This window comes from Chiloscyllium punctatum, chromosome 52 (assembly GCF_047496795.1).
Source record: "Chiloscyllium punctatum isolate Juve2018m chromosome 52, sChiPun1.3, whole genome shotgun sequence".
In the NCBI taxonomy this organism is placed as follows: Eukaryota; Metazoa; Chordata; class Chondrichthyes; order Orectolobiformes; family Hemiscylliidae; genus Chiloscyllium; species Chiloscyllium punctatum.
In genome coordinates this window covers 14,199,058-14,213,457 of record NC_092790.1, presented here as the reverse complement: position 1 = coordinate 14,213,457, position 14,400 = coordinate 14,199,058, and the positions used below count along the sequence as shown (strand labels likewise).

Sequence of the window (14,400 nt, the reverse complement as noted above, 5' to 3'; positions counted from 1 at the left end):
GTGGGTGAGCTTGAGGCTCATTTGGAAATTGGCAGTTATGATGTTGTGGGGATAACTGAGACATGACTTCAAGTGGACATGGCCTGAGAAATGAATATTCAAGGCTATATGTGCTATCGTAAGGAGAGACTGACTGTCAGAGTGGGTGGGGGGGCCCTGTTGGTAAGGAATGATATTCAGTCCATTGTGCGAGGGGGCCTAGAATCAGGGGATGTAGAGTCAGTATGGAGAGAGCTGACAAATTCTAAGGGTAGAAAGACCCTAATGGGAGTTATCTACAGGCCCCAAAACAGTAGCCTGGATGTGGTGTGTAAGTTGAATAAGGAGCTAAAATTAGCTTGTCGCAAAGATATTACTACAGTTGTTATGGGGGATTTCAACATGCAGGTGGACTGGGAGAATCAGGATGGTACTGGACCCTAAGAAAGGGGGTTTCTGGAGTATCTCAGAGATGGATTCTTAGAACAACTTGTGCTGGAGCCTAGCAGGGAGAAAGCAATTCTGGATCTGGTGTGCAACGAACCGGATTTGATTAGGGACCTCGAAGTAAAGGAGCCATTTGGAGATAGTGACCACAATACAATAAGCTTTAATCTGAAATTTGAAAGGGAGAGGGTAGAATCGGTAGTGACAATATTTCTGTTGAATAAGGGGAACTATCATGCTTTGAGGGAGGAGCTGGCTTGTAGTTGCCACATTGCAGGAAGGACGTGGAGGATTCAGAGAGGATACAGAAGAGGTTTGCTAGAATGTTGTCTAGAGGGTATGAGCTATAAAGAGAAGCTAGAAAAACCTGGGTAGGTTTCTTCTGAGCAGCAGAGGCTGAAGGCTGACTTAATAGAAGACTGTAAGGTTTTGAGAAGAGTTGTAGCTCAGGTTGAGGTTCTGGATCCAGGTTTTCTCACTGAGCTGGGAGTTCCGTTTTCAAATGTTTTGTCACCATACTAGATCCCATTATCAATGAGCCTCCAGATGAAGCACTGGTGGTCTGGCCTGCTTTCTATTTATGTGTCCACTACATTGGACAAACAGGCAGAAAACTAGTCATAACTAGCCACAAAAGGACATGACCCACTCTCACTAGTATCCTTGCATACAGATGAGGAAGGATACCACTTCGACTGGGACAACACATCCATCCTAGGAAAGGCCAAACAGAGACACACATGAGAATTCCCAGAAGCATGGTATTCCAATCGGAACTCCATCAACAAACACATCAACTTGGATCCAATTTACTACCCCCAGAGAAAATGAACAGGAAATGACATCACCAACCCAAAGAAACATAAACATATAAATAGAAAGCGGGCCATACCACCAGTGCTTCATCCGGAGGCTCACTGATGATGTTACCTAGTATGCTGACAAAACATCTGAAAACAAACCTTCCATTTCAGCCAGCAAACCTATATCCAGAAGTCTATAAAATTGAGATGCATGGTTAAGGTTGATGGTCAGAATATTTTTCCAAGAGTTGAAATGTCTAAAACTAAGGGGCATGCATATAAGGTGAAAGTTCAAAGGAGACCGAAGGTGCAGTTTCTTTTAACGTAAAAAGTGTTAGGAGTGGAACGCACAGCCAGGGGTGGTGATGGAGGCAGATACAATAAAGGTATTAAAGGGACTTAAAAATAAGCAATTTAACATGCAAGAAATGGAGGGATATGGAGCGAGGGCAGGCAGAAGGGATTAATTTCGTTTGTTGTCAAGTTCGGCACGACATCTAATCCTATAACCACTGAGCTTGAATCAGTGATTGCTGGTTTGGGAACTCAGCCAAAGTAAACAGGTTCCTCCTGTCTAATGGCTCCCTCTCACTAGTTAGTTAAAAAAATCACACAACACCAGGTTATAGTTCAACAGGTTTATTTGGAAGTGCACGATTTTGGAGTGCTGCTCTTTCATCAGGTAGCTCACTATTTAGTACTGTAGACCCCAGTACACGTGGGGTATATGTTCCAGGAACTACAGAGGAAACGCAAAACTGCAGATAGTTGCAAAACCATTAATTTAAATGGGAAATATACCTTCCCGGCAGTCTCCTGGTCCCTGGTTCTGGAACATTCCCTTTTATATCGGACCATGGTAAACCGTGGGTAATTAAAACCACAATTACCGGACCTGCAGATACGGGGTCGCCCTGTATTCCTTAATCATGGCACCACTGTTCCATGGAATACAACCGAAAACTGTCCAATCTCTCCTGATAGCTACAATTCACCAGCCCCGGCAACATTCTAGTAAATCTCCTCTACACTCTCTCCACAGCAATGACGTCCTCCCTGTAATGTGGTGACCTAACTGCACACAATATTCCTGTTGTAGCCACCAGTGCCTCACACAGTTTCATTGTTATTTCCTTATTTTTATATTCAACCCTCTGCCAATGAAGGAGAGCATTCCACGTGCCTTCTTTACAGCCCTTCTATCTTTAGGGACATGTGCATTTGCACACTAAGATCTCTCACTTCATCTGCCCGCCCAGTACATTCCCATTTATTGTCTGACTTCCCAAAATGCATTCCCTGACACTTCTCAGAGCTGAACTCCATCTGCCACTTTCCTGCCCACTCCACCAAACCATCGATATAGTTTTGGAGCTTACAGCTATCCTCTATACAGCCAATTTTTGTGTTGTCTGCAAATTTCACAAATCTGCCCACACATTCAAGTCCAAATCATTAATGTATAAAACAAACAGCAGAGGTCCCAACACCGAGCCATGCAGAGCACCACTTGAAACAACTTTCCATTCACAATAGCCGCCATTGACCATTATTCTTTCTTTCCTGTGACTTGCCAATTCCACACATTATTCTGTATCCCATGGGCTTTTACTTCTTCGACCAGTCTGAAGTGATGCTGCTGCTCCTTTAAAAAGCTTCTAAAAGACACAGACTCTGAAATGTCGGAGTTGATGGGTTTTAGGGCCATTTTGATTATAGCTAACAGGTAATGCCTCAGACAAAAAGCTTCCACATTTTTAAGAAGAACACTTGTATAACGAAAGGGGAGTGTCCCAGTTTTCCCAGCTCAGCTTTTCTCTGGTTTGATTTGGTTTTTGGCTGTCTGGCTATTGACTGAAAGCAGTCAGGCAGCTAAAAATACTGCTGAACCCAAAGAAGCAGGTCCATGCTGGTACTCTCTCTCTCTGAAATCTCTCCTGTAAGACCCTGTGTTTGATTTTACCTTTTGTGCCAAAGGGGTATTTATGGGGATTGTTGTAAATGTTGGAAACACCATCATTAACTTGGTATAATCTGTTGGGTTGCCAGATTTTTAAGTTATGTAGTATTCTGTTCTCTTTTGTTTGTGTATCATTCAGTAATTTTGTAAATCAAACTGTTTTGTTTAAAAGTACTGGTTTGACCAGTTGCATCCCTCCAGGAATATCTTCGTTACACCCACTTAAAACAATTAGCAAAGTTAGGGTCCAGTCTACTTTCTTGAAATGTTGAGTGGGTCTGGCCTTTTCCATAACAGATTGGGGCTGTTTGCAGAATTTAGTCTGTAGTTCTGATTTGGGATTTGGTTTGTTGGACTCACAGGCAGCAAGTGGTAAGTCTTAGTGTCTTTTGTTCTGAGCATTGAATTTAATTGGTTTAAACAGTGCTTGGAGAAAGTGAGGACGGCAGATGCTGGAGATCAGAGACTAGAGAGTGGTGCTGGAAAAGCACAGCGGGTCAGGCAGCATCTGAGGAGTAGGAGAATCGATATTTTGGGCATCAGCCCTTTATCAGGAAACAGTGTTTGGGATAGCAACGGCTCTTTGAGTCATCAAGAGTTTTCTGGGGGTGGAAGAGGTGACTTCAGATTTTTGCAAAAAGGGATTAATGCCAAGCTGCCGGAATTAGCAGAGCAGCTGGAGCTCAACCTGCCTCCTTCCATGAGGAAAAGGGCGATAATGAGAGTAATAGCTCAACATTTAAATTTGCTGGAAACGCCATCAGAATCTTTAGGGATGGCTAACATTCAATTGATAATGAAACAACTCGAGTTAGAGGCAAAAGTCAAGGAAAGGGCAATGGAAACAAAACAGTTTGAATTATGATTAAAAGCAGAAGAGAGGGAGAAGAGAGAGAAAAGGAGAGAGAGTAAAGGAAGAAAGAGGGAGTTTGAACATTAGAAATTGACAGTTAGACAGGAGTTCAAAAATTTGCTTCCTGAATTAATGAGAACTCATGTGGAAGAGCAGAGAGTTGAAACAGCAAGACAGGCATCAGAAATGGCTGATGATTGAGTTGATCAATAAACCAAAATTGGGCTGCCAAAATCAATTTCAATCCATGAGGGATAATAATTGTGGTTAGGAGAAATTCTCACTTGGAAAGTAAAAAGTAGATCTCGGTGAAGATCATAAGGATGATTTACTACAGGGTAAAAAGGAAACTCTTGAAGGGGAATGAGAAATGAAAAAAACTCTGGTTTCAATAAAATAGGCCACATGAAATCAGTGTTGATGGGTTAGGCAAAGCACTGAGATGCCAGATGTAGGAAAACAGGATAAGCCAGTGAATTTTGTTGGAGTGGTAACAGAGAGCACTGTGGAGACTAGAAAGCTGCACCAGAATGTACAAGCTGGTCGGAGGTTGTTTATGGAGGAAGTGCCAGATCTTTTAAACCATACACCGTGAAGGTAAAGTTTACTCGCATAGGCCAGGAGCAGCAGGTAAAAAGGTGACAATATTCAGAGATACAAGGATCCTCTCAATCTGTGATGCGAAAAGGTGAGGATATATGTCCCTCTGAAGGACTATTGCCAGAAAAGATATGAGTAATGGGAATTCACATTGAGACAAGAAATGTTCAATTGTCAGAAGTGAGCTTAGAGTGAAGAGGGGAGAAGTCATAGTAGGAGTACTGGACAAACTTTCACCTCCAGGAAAACAATTTGTCGTTGCTAATGATGTTGCTGATTCACCGGTAGGTGTGCAGCCGACTGTGGTTGAAAAGCCAATGGAAATTCAAGCAACTGAACTATTACAGGACACCCATCCTGGGATGTTTCCTGACTGTGTGGTAACGAGGTCACAAAGTCACCAGTTGAAACAGGAAAGATCAAAGAGTACAGATAAGAAAGTTGAAGGGAAATTAGCAGAGACCCTGTTTGATCAGATAGTTGAGACAAACCAGGAACAGAGATGACAAAGCAGACATGCTTGGGGGGGGGGGGGGTTTAAACTAACTCTGCAGGGGCATGGGAACCCAGACTGTAGCTTTAGGGTGCAGGACCTGGAGTGTAGGGAGGTGAGGAATATGGCATCAATCTTAAAGGAGGGTGCCTGTAAACAGAAGAGTGGCTTGAAGTGTGTATACTTTAATGCCAGAAGTATACGAAATAAGGTAGGTGAACTTGCAGCGTGGGTTGGTACCTGGGACTTCGATGTTGTGGCTATTACGGAGACATGGCTAGATCAGGGACAGGATTGGCTGTTGCAGGTTCCAGGGTTTAAATGTTTTAGTAGGGTCAGAGGTGGGGGTAAAAGGGGGGGGGGGTGGCTTTGCTTGTCAAAGATAGTATTACAGCGGTGGAAAGGAAGATGGACGAAGATTTGCCATCTGAGGTAGTTTCAGTTGAGGTTAGGAATAGGAGAGGTGAGGTCACCCTGTTAGGAGTCTTTTACAGGCCTCCTAATAGTCCTAGAATCGTTGAAGAAAGGATTGCGAAGATGATTCAGGAGAAGAGTGACAGTAATAGGGTGGTTGTTATGGGGGACTTTAACTTTCCTGAGATTGATTGGGAAAGCTAGAGCTCAAGTTCGTGAGATGGGTCAGTGTTTGTCCAATGTGTGCAGGAGGGTTTCCTGACACAATATGTAGACAGGCCAACAAGAGGTGAGGCCATACTGGATTTGGTTCTGGGTAACGAACCAGGCCAGGTATTAGAACTAGAGGTAGGTGAGCACTTTGGGGACAGTGACCACAATTCGGTGATTTTTACTCTAGTGATGGAGAGGGATAAGTGTGTACTACAGGGCAAGAGTTATAGCTGGGGGCAGGGAAATTATGATGCGGTGAGGCATGACTTAGGATGTGTGGATTGGAAAAGTAGATTCCAAGGCAAGAGCGTAATTGAGATGTGGAACTTGTTCAAGGAGCAACTATTGAGTGTCCTTGATAAGTACGTACCTATCAGGCAGGGAGGAAAGGGTCGTGTGAGGGAGCCGTGGTTTAATAAGGAATTGGAATCCCTTGTTAAATGGAAGAGGGCGGCCTTTGTAAAGATGAGGTGTGAAGGTTCAATAGGGGCGATTGAGAGTTATAAGGTAGCCCGGAAGGACCTGAAGAGAGAGCTAAGAGCAGCAAGGAGGGGACATGAAAGGTCCTTAGTTGGTAGGATTAGGGAAAACCCTAAGGCTTTCTATAGGTATGTTAGGAATAAAAGAATGACTAGGGTAGGAATAGGTCCAATCAAGGATAGTAATGGGAAGTTGCGTGTGGAGGCTGAAGAGATTGGGGAGGCACTGAATGAATACTTTTTGTCAGTATTCACTCAGGAACAGGACATTGTTGTCGATATGAATACTGAGGCACGAATAAGTAGAATGGATGGCTTTGAGACATGTAGAGAAGAGGTGTTGGAAATTCTGGCAAGGGTGAAAATAGATAAGTCCCCTGGGCCTGATGGCATTTATCCTAGGATTCTCTGGGAAGCAAGGGAGGAGATTGCAGAGCCATTGGCCTTGATTTTTGTGTCCTCTTTGTCTACAGGAGTAGTGCCAGAGGACTGGAGGCTAGCAAACGTGGTTCCCTTGTTCAAGAAGGGGAGTAGGGATAATCCTAGTAACTATAGGCCAGTGAGTCTCACTTCTGTTGTGGGCAAAGTCATGGAGAGAATTGTAAGGGATAGGATTTATGCACATCTGGATAAGAATAATGTGATCAAGGATAGTCAGCATGGTTTTGTGAAGGGCAGGTCGTGCCTCACAAACCTTATTGAATTCTTTGAGAAGGTGACTAAGGAGGTAGATGAGGGGAAAGCGGTAGATGTGGTATATATGGATTTTAGTAAGGCGTTTGATAAGGTCCCCCATGGTAGGCTACTGCAGAAAATACAGAGATATGGCATTGAGGGTGAGTTGGAGGTTTGGATTAGGAATTGGCTGGCTGGAAGAAGACAGAGGGTAGTAGTTGATGGCAAAGGTTCATCTTGGAGTGCCGTCACTAGCGGTGTTCCGCAAGGATCTGTTTTGGGACCATTGCTGTTTGTCATTTTTATAAATGACCTGGAGGAAGGGTTAGAAGGTTGGGTGAGCAAGTTTGCGGATGATACGAAAGTCGGAGGAGTTGTAGACAGTGAGGAAGGATGTGGCAGGTTACAGCGGGATATAGAGAAGCTGCAGAGCTGGGCAGAAAGGTGGCAAATGGAGTTCAATGTAGCTAAGTGTGAGGTGATTCACTTTGGTAAGAGTAACAAAAAGATGGGGTACTGGGCGAATGGTCGGATACTTGGTAGTGTGGAAGAGCAGAGGGATCTTGGTGTCCATGTACACAGATCTCTGAAAGTTGCCACCCAGGTAAATAGTGCAATGAAGAAGGCATATGGCGTACTGGCTTTTATTGGTAGAGGAATTGAGTTCCGGAGTCCTGAGGTCATGCTGCAGTTGTATAAGACTCTGGTGCGGCTGCATCTGGAATAGTGTGTGCAGTTTTGGTCGCCATACTATAGGAAGGATGTGGAGGCACTGGAACGGGTGCAGAGGAAGTTTACCAGGATGTTGCCTGGTATGGTAGGAAGATCCTATGAGGAAAGGCTGAGGCACTTGGGGTTGTTTTCATTGGAGAAAAGAAGGTTTAGGGGTGACTTGATAGAGGTGTACAAGATGATTAGGGGGTTAGATAGGGTTGACAGTGAGAACCTTTTTCCACGTATGGAGTCAGCTATTACAAGGGGGCATAGCTTTAAATTAAGGGGGGGTAGATATAGGACTGATGTTAGGGGTAGGTTCTTCACTCAGCGAGTCGTAAGTTCATGGAATGCCCTACCAGTAGCAGTGGTGGACTCTCCCTCTTTATGGGTATTTAAGCGGGCATTGGATAGGTATATGGAGGATAGTAGGTTAGGTGGGCTTGGATCGGCGCAACATCGAGGGCCGAAGGGCCTGTACTGCGCTGTATTCTTCTATGTTCTATGTACATCTTTAGCTCAAGTAAATTAACTGAGTTACAGCAGAAAGATGAAAATTTGAAGCAATTGTATCAAAAGGCAAACACAAAACGAATCCAAATGTATCCCTGATTGTTATTATCTTAAAAATGATGTCTTAATGAGGAAATGGAGAACCTCACATTCAGACAGATGAGAAATGGGCAGACATTTATCAAGTTGTATTGCCAGTGGGTTACAGAAAGGACGTGTTGCGAGTAGTGCGTGAGCTATCTGCACAGATGGTCTGTTTGAAATTCACATTATTTAAGTGTCATCTCTATATGTGACAACTATTCAGTAAAGGATTAATTCTGTCCTTCTCAGTCACAGATAAACTCCATGTAAATATGCTTCATCCCGGTTGGAGAATTTGAGCTGTGTGCAGAGGCTGAACAGGCTGGAACTGTTTTCCCTGGAGAGTGACCTTATAAAAGTTTATAAAATCATAAAGGTGCATGGAGAAGTGATGGAGACTGGTAAAATTACAACATTTAAATGGCATCTGGGTGGGTATAATGAGAAAGCCTTAAAACTTGTCCTTAAATACTTACTCAAAATGTAGTGTTGAATTATAGAACACAAGAAACTAAACAGGGCAGGCAGGGGAGTATCAGGCCACAAAAGGGGGTCCTCGGATGTGCAGAAGAACATCTGTGATAACAGGATGCTCTAAAGCAATAAAGAACATTTGCCTTGACGTCAATGAATCTGTGTAAAAAGCACACAGAATGATAACATTCACTGTTGTTAACTTGTGCAATTAATGACTGTGTTTGATTGTGATCTCGGAAACTTTGTATCATCTCAGAATCATGTCAAAAGCCTTGTAATAAACGGTTAGGTCCTATCAATTATAATGGATACTTATTGTGTGTGTGTGTGTGTGTGTGTGTGTGTGTGTGTTGACATTATTTGCATTTTGGGACTTTATGAAGATTTTGAGTAGCCATTGCTGATTATGAAATACAAACTCTAAAACATAATATTGATGAAGTTTAACTTACTTGGTGTTCATATACACCAGAATTGCCCCACTGTCAATTCTAACTCGTCAGATCTAATGTCTTCTTTGAATTTGAATCACAACCTGAAAAGAAAGCATGTTAATTCGAGGCTGATGAATCATTTAAAATTTTACCTTTCAGCCTCAGGTACAGAATGATTTTGTGTTGAAGATAAAAAGCAGGAGTATGCTCCCGGTTTAAAAATTATCCTAAACCTAACATTGAAAAGATTCTGACACAATCTGTCACGAAGCCATTTTATGGTCAAAGCTTGCCCTCGTCTCTAAGGTGCCATTTTGTAAAACAATTATATCTGACATGCGAGCTGTGCAAGGTTACCTTATGACCTCTCCCACTTAGTTTAGACTGGTACCTCTTTATGACAGGGACTTACCTCACCAACAGGCACCTGACTCGGCTGGGTCTGTCTTCCCCCTGATGGATGGTTGAGGGCCTACAGGAGTGATCAGGTAAGCGCACACAAACTTGTTAATTAACTTCTCTTCCTTACAAATTATTGCCTTTCCACTGTCTGTCTAATACGAACATGCAGTGATTTTTGTAAAACTTTGTAAAAAGGAAGCCTGTTTGAGACAGAAGCCTGCGAGGGCTATTAAAGGAAGAGCTGGTACCCTACTTTTCTAAGGTTTTGGAACCTCAGCTAGCCTGGCTTATAGGTGTTAATGTTGCATTATAACAGTGATGCTATTTGTAAATTAAGGGGAAGGCTAAAATTAAACTAAACTGTGTGGAAGAGGTTCTTATTCCAGACTACCAAAGAGTATGATCTCCAGGACTAACCAAGAGAGGCTTATAGATCTGAGTCCACAAGGGATTCTCTGGGCTGTCTCAAATCTGTACTTTAACAATATGAATAGGAAGGGTTTAGAGAGAGATGGGCTAAGTGCTGCCAAATGGGACCAGATTAGATTAGGATATCTGGTCGGCATGGACAAGTTGCACCGAAGGGTCTGTTTACATACTATACATCTCTGTGGCTCGACAACTCTTCGGTAACTCTTGCCCTGTCAGCGAGCACAGTTTCCCTCCATCTCTGGACTTAACCCCTCCTTCACGGATGGTTGTTGAAACGATGCAACAATGTGGCCTATTTGTCTATCTTCATTGTAACTTTGAAAATGTCCTTAAGAACTGCAGATTTTAATGCTTTTTTCCTGAATGTCTATTTTGGATGAGGATTCAGTTTATCTATCTCCAACATTGTTGTGTAAACGTCAATGGGCTACATACCTTCTGTTTTTTAGAGGCAGCTGGTCACTCCTTGCTTTGAACTGAGGAAGTATTACAGTGTCTTAGTCCCTCAGGTGTTTTTCTGGAGGAAGATACAGGGACACCACCTGTAAATCAGGTAAGGTGTAGATGTAGGGGTATGGGTGGGTTGTGCTTCGGCGGGTGTGGTGTGGACTTGTTGGGCCGAAGGGCCTGTTTCCACACTGTAAGTAATCTAATCTAATCTAATCTAATCACCCAAATAACTTCCCCGGATGTATTTCCGGGAATATCCTCCCTAAGTACAGCTGTAATGCTATCCCTTATCAAAAAAGCCGCTCCCCCTCCACTCTCGCCGCCCCATCTGTCCTTCCTGAAGCATTTGTATCCTGGAACATTAAACTGCCAGTCCTGTCCATTTCTGAGTCAAGTTTCTGTAGCTTCCTGTGGTGATGTCATTTCCTGTTCTTTTTCTCTGGGGGTGGTAAATGGGATCCAAGTCAATGTGTTTGTTGATGGAGTTCCAGTTGGAATGCCATGCTTCTAGGCATTCTCGTTCATATCTGTGTTTGGCTGGTCCTAGGATGGATGTGTTGTCGCAGTCAAAATGATGTCCTTCCTCATCTGTATGTAGGGATACTAGTGAGAGTGGGTCGTGTCATTTTGTGGCTAGTTGATGTACATGTATCCTGGTGGCTAGTTTTCTGCCTGTTTGTCCAGTGTAGTGGACTCATATCCACAAGTCTCTAAAACAGACATACATGGTTAAGTTTGATGCTCAGAATCTTTTTCCAGGAGTTGAAATGTTTAAAGCTAAGAGGCATGCATATATTTTGAGAGGAGGAAAGTTCAAAGGAGACATACAGGGCAGTTTCTTTTAAACATAGAGAGTGGTAGGAGTGGAACGCACTGCCGGGGTGGAGATGGAGGCAGATATGATAAGGGTATTGAAGGAAATTTTAGATAAGCAAATGAATATGCAAGAAATGGAGGGTTATGGACCAAGGGCAGGCAGAAGGGATTAATTTCATTTGGCGGCATGTTCCACACAACATCATGAGCTGAAGGACCCAGTTGTGTGCTGTACCAGTCTATGTTGAGACTGGTACAGTGTATATTTTGGATATTCTATATTTTAGAATATAGATTAAATAGATAGAAACATCCATTTCATCAGTGAACATATCTGCAAATGGAGCTCAATGTGAGTCTGAATCAATTCACTCTGTGACTGTGGAAAGGATGTTCTTCACCCTGATCACAGTAACATACCTGCTGTTTGTTCGAAGCAGCTGATCACACTTGGCTCTGTACCGAGGGAATATTACATTGTCCTGGTCCTTTGAGTACTTGCCTGGAGGAAGACAGAAGAGATACCTCCTGTAAATCAACATCAGCTGTGATTGGCAACATCAATGTAACATTCAGTTAATGATCATTAGGATTTTTATTTAAAGCCAGCAAATTAATCAGAACCACAGGTCTGATTCCACTCGTGCCCTGAGCTGCTCCTTGTCCATTTTTTCTTAAAATTCTAAAACCAATTGAATGAGATCCAGAAACTACACAACATCCACACAGCTCCGTGAATGGGACTACCTGATGCAAGTGGGTATGTGGATATGTGAGTTCAGTTATTGATCTATACCTGCCATTGGTGAATGTGAGAGTGTAGTTATCAAACTGTAACATTCATTATATGGTCAATATGTTTACATATTCTGACAGCAGAGACTGGCAGGGTCCAATTGATAACTATCGAATCATAAAAATATTACAGCACAGAGGGGGCTATTCAGCCCATCTTGTCCATGCCAACCCAAAGACACCTAGATGCCCTTTCTCATCCCACCTTCCCGCCACAGCCCATAGCCTTGCAGTTTACAGAACTTGATGTGCAGTTCCATGGATTTTTGTTTAAAAGAGTTTAGGGTCTCTGCCTGCACCACTAAATCAAAGTTAAAAATCACACAACACCAGTTTACAGTCCAAAAGGTTTACTTGGAAGTACTAGCTTTAGGAGCACTCTCCTTCATCAGGTGATTGTGGAGTGTAAGATTGTAAGACACAGAATTTATAGGAAAAGTTTCCAGTGTGATGTAACCGAAATTATATATTGAAAAAGACCCAAATTGTTTGTTAAGTCTCTCCTCTTTAAAAATTATGACCAGCAAATCAGGCAGCGAATTCCAGATACCCACCGTTCGGCATAAAACACATTTTTCCTCACATATCATCTAATTCTACAGCTACTTAGTTTGAATCAATGATCCCTGGTGTTTGAACTCTCTGCCAAAGGAAACAGGTTCCTCTAATTTCTCCCTCTCACTATTTAGTGAAAAATCGCAAAACACCAGGTTATAGTTCAACAGATTTATTTGGAGGTACTAGCTTTTGGCGTTCTGCTCCTTCATGAGTAGCTCACTATTTAGTATTCCTTTATCATGGCACCTCTATTCCAAGGAATACAACCCCAACCTCTCCAATCTCTCCCAATAGCTACAATTCACCAGTCCTGGCAACATTCCAGTAAATCTCCTCTACACTCTCTCCAGAGCAATGACGTCCTTCCTGTGATGTGGTGACCGAATGCACACAATACTCCAGTTGTAGCCACCAGTGCCTTATACAGTTTCATTAGTATATCCCTACTTTTGTATTCCATCCCTCTTCCCATAAAGAAGAGCATTCCACGTGCTTTCTTTACAACCCCATCTATCTTTAGGGACCTGTGTACTTGCAAGATCTCTCATTATATTCTCATTTACTGTTTGACTTCCCAAAATGCATTGCCTCACACTTATCAGAGCTGAACTCCATCTGCCACTTTCCTGCCCACTCCACCAAACCATCTAGGATAGATTTGGAGCTCACAGCTATCCTCTACACTATCCACGATGTGGCCAATTTTTGTGAAACCTGCAAATTTCACAAATTTGTACACCACACTCAAGTCCAAATCATTAATGTATAAAACAAACAGCAGAGGTCCCAACACTGAGCCATGCAGAGCACCACTTGAAACAACTTTCCATTCACAAGAGCAGCCATCAACCATTACCATTTGTTTCCTGTTACTAAGCCAACATTGCATCCAATTCACCACATTACCCTGTATCCCACAGCTTTTACTTTTTGGACCAGTTTGCTGTGTTGATGCTGCTCCTTTAACAAGCTTTTAAAAGACACAGGCTCCAAAAAGTCTGACTTGCTGGGTTTTATGGCCATTTTGATTATAGCAAACAGATTATGCCTCAGGCAAAAGGCTTCCACAGTTTTAAAAAGAACGCTTGTACAATGAAAGGGGAGTGGCCCAGTTTTCCCAGCTCAGTTTTTCTCTGGTTTGATTTGGTTTTTGGCTGTCTGGGTATTGACTGAAAGCAGTCAGGGAGTTGAAAAAGCTGCTGAATCCAAAGAAGCAGGTCCATGCTAGTACACTCTCTCTCTCTCTCTCTCTCTCTCTGACATCTCTCCTGTAAGACACCTGTGTTTGATTTTACCTTTTTGTGCCAAATGGTGTTTGTGGGGATTGTTGCAAATATTGGGAACAATATCGTTAAGTTTGTATAATCTGTTGGGTTTTTGGATAGGTTAACTTATTTACCGTTCTGTTCTCTTATGAGACATCGGAGCATTTGTTTGCGTTTCTTTTGAAAATCTTGTAAATCAATTCTGTTTTGTTTAAAACAACATGGTTTGACCAGCTACATCACTCCTGGAATATCCACGTTACACCTGCTTAAAACAACTAGCAAAATTAGGGTCCAGGCTACTTGAAATGTTTTGAGGGGATCTGGCATGGGCTATACCATTTTGGGGGCTCTTTGCAGGATTTGTTCCATAGTTCTGATTTGAGATTAGGGTTGTTGGACACTAAGGCAGCGAGTGGTAGGTGTTAGTGTCTTTTGTTCAGTTGGTTTAAGCGGTGTTTGGGGGAGCAATGACTCTTTCAGTCAACAAGAGTTTTCTGTGGGGTGGAAAAGTGATTTTGGGGCTTTTACAAAAGGTGATTAA

The 14,400-nt window shown here is 42.7% G+C and overlaps 1 protein-coding gene and 1 long non-coding RNA gene across 5 annotated transcripts in view; one reads left to right on the top strand and one right to left on the bottom strand.

The window, feature by feature from the left end:
- Positions 1-14,400, top strand: part of LOC140470744 (histone H4) — a 277,673-nt gene that overhangs the window by 244,879 nt on the left and 18,394 nt on the right. The gene's annotated exons all lie outside the window — the stretch shown is intronic.
- LOC140470782 (uncharacterized) overlaps positions 1-14,400 on the bottom strand; it is a 31,971-nt gene that overhangs the window by 15,033 nt on the left and 2,538 nt on the right. Inside the window, exons 2-3 of one of the 3 annotated variants that reach the window (XR_011956693.1) lie at positions 11,659-11,740; positions 9,157-9,239 (exon numbers count right to left, since the gene is read on the bottom strand). This is a non-coding gene — a long non-coding RNA (uncharacterized lncRNA). Of the gene's footprint in view, positions 1-9,156; positions 9,240-10,185; positions 11,133-11,658; positions 11,741-14,400 lie in introns of those variants that run through there. The other 2 variants (XR_011956694.1, XR_011956695.1) reach the window with 2 other exon arrangements.